This window comes from Corvus brachyrhynchos, unplaced genomic scaffold (genome assembly GCF_000691975.1).
Source record: "Corvus brachyrhynchos isolate BGI_N302 unplaced genomic scaffold, ASM69197v1 scaffold452, whole genome shotgun sequence".
NCBI lineage: Eukaryota > Metazoa > Chordata > Aves > Passeriformes > Corvidae > Corvus > Corvus brachyrhynchos.
In genome coordinates, this window is record NW_008236764.1 from 131,964 (window position 1) to 134,181 (window position 2,218).

Genomic DNA, 2,218 nt, shown 5'->3' on the forward strand with positions numbered 1-2,218 from the left:
CCCCCCCCAGCTCTACCCCAGAGCTGCCTGCTGTTAAGGTGAGAGGGGGTAGGTTTAGGCAGCCCCTTACCCTGCCCATGTCCCCCCACTACATGGGCCAGAGCACACGGGGTGGACAAAGGTGTCCCATCCTGCACCCCCTTAGTTGTCCATGTGCCCTGCCCCTAAATATCCTCAGCCTTTGCTCCCATTCCTTGGGGAGTTCCTGAGGCTAACCCCACCCTATCCCTAGTGTGTCCCTGTCCTTATCCCTGTCCCTGTTCGCCAGGATTCAGGATGTGGGTTTGGCGCAGAGGAAGTGCTGCTTTTGCTTCTGCTCTCGCTTCCCTCACTCACATCACGAACAATGCATGGACTCCTGGGTGGTTGAGCAAGGGGGCACACCACCCCTGACATGCAGCCCCCTAAACTGAGCTCCCTAGGCAGAACCCTCTGGCACAGCATGACGCCTACGTGGCTGGCACGGGGTTTGGGCGAGTTGTGGGCATGAGGTGGGGGGCCACACTGCAGCGGAGTGATTTTGGGGTGGGTGGCAGGTTGGGGACAGGGTGAGGGAAATAGCCCACGGAGGTGGCAGGTCTGTGACTTGTCACTGCGGGTGGTGTCTGGCTGGTGTGAGGGAGCACACGTGTGTGTGTGGGGGTGTGCCTGGCAGGGTGCGCGTGCACTCACAGGAGTGGGTGCACAAGTGCGCCCAAACGTGCCCAAGTGTGTGAGTGCCCTGTGCCCTCTACCACGGCAGAGTGGGAGAGAAGGACGCAGGTCCCGGGCTGCCTGTGTTCCCATTCCAATGCCCTTGAGAGACCTTGGATGAGCTATCTTTATGTCTGCCCATCCTACTTGTACCTCAGTTTCCCCTGGGAAGAGAAGCCCCTTACCTGTATCCAGGAGCTGTGGGGTGCCCCGAGGCGGTTGCTGAGTGCCGGGGGTATGCTGGCATGTCCCCGTGCCCACGCTGTGCCTGCCTGCTTCTCCTTTTGTACCTTGGGCAGGAGGAAGTGTGGGAGGTTGGTGGGGCTGCAGAAGCCACAGCCTGCCCAGCCCACATCACATCAGGCACTGCAGCTTAGCCCCCAGAACCTGGCTCCCTGTTTTGGGGTGTGCCAGTTCTGAGGAAAGGGTCAGCAAGGCTCGTCCCCCTATGCAGCTTTTGCAGGGGCAGAGGAAGGACAGTGTCAGGCACCCTGATGCTCTCCCACAGGAATGGAAATTCAGAACTCTTTGAAGAACCTGCCCGCAGTTTTTGTGGAGGGGGTCCAGGACCTATACTCAGCTAGAAGCAGCCAGCAGCAGCCCCTAGCACAGAGGCCACCTCCATGCAAAACAGCCCCTGGGCACTGAGACCCCTGAAGGAGCTGCAGCCCCCCCAGCAAAGACCACAACCCTCCCCAGGCATCTGGCCTCCACATGGGGGCTATACCCAGAGCCAGTGTGTAAACTCTTTCCAGAGCATTCTGGACAAGGCTCCCTCTTGTTAGGGAGCCCCCAGCCCAGCAGTGCCCCTCACCCACTGTGCCTGGACCCCTGTACTTTGTCATCCCTGTCCTGTGGGCTCCTTCTGGACTGGGGACTGAAAAACTCCTGTGGGGGGATGTCAGAGTTGATGCCAGCCCATCCCACCAGTCCAGGCAGGGGGACCCACTGCCATCCCGCTCCCCACCACCACCTTGATGGATGGCCACAGCAATGCCCATGTCCTATCCTCTGCCATGCCCCTTCTTGTAGCACATGCTGCCCCTACCTGAGCCACCTGGGTGTCCTGGGGTGCACCCGTGTCCCCCTGGCCAGGCCTCGCTCGGCGCCAAAGTGAAAGTAGGAAGTGATGCTGAGTGGGAGCCTGGGCCTCCCAGCACCCTCCTGGCTCCCGGGTGGGTGTTGGCCTTTGGGGTGCAGCTGGGGAGCATAGAGGAGCCAGCGGCAGTACTCGGGGTGACCCCAGCCTCCTCAGCATCCCATTGCTCTGCACCACCCCGCAGTGTGTGGCACCGTGGGCATGGGGCACAGCACCCCATATCGGACAGGGATGTGGGCAGGGTGTTGGGTGGTGGTGGAGCATCAGCCCGCTGGGCTGGGGTTGTGTGTTGGTGTGTGTGTGCATGCGTGTGCAGGCGTGCGTGACTGCACGTGTGTGCAGGCTGTGCGAGCACGGCTGCGTGTGTGGGTGCAAGCTGTACACGTGTGGCTGCTGTGGGTGTGAGGCTGAGAGGGGACAGTGTGT

The 2,218-nt window shown here is 61.3% G+C and overlaps 1 long non-coding RNA gene across 1 annotated transcript in view; it reads right to left on the reverse strand.

Moving 5' to 3' along the window:
* Positions 1-1,836, reverse strand: part of LOC108444941 — a 2,801-nt gene extending 965 nt beyond the window's left edge. The window contains exons 1-2 of the long non-coding RNA XR_001859657.1: positions 1,742-1,836; positions 879-983 (exon numbers count right to left, since the gene is read on the reverse strand). This is a non-coding gene — a long non-coding RNA (uncharacterized LOC108444941). The remainder of the gene's footprint in view (positions 1-878; positions 984-1,741) is intronic.
* Positions 1,837-2,218: the final 382 nt, after the last annotated feature.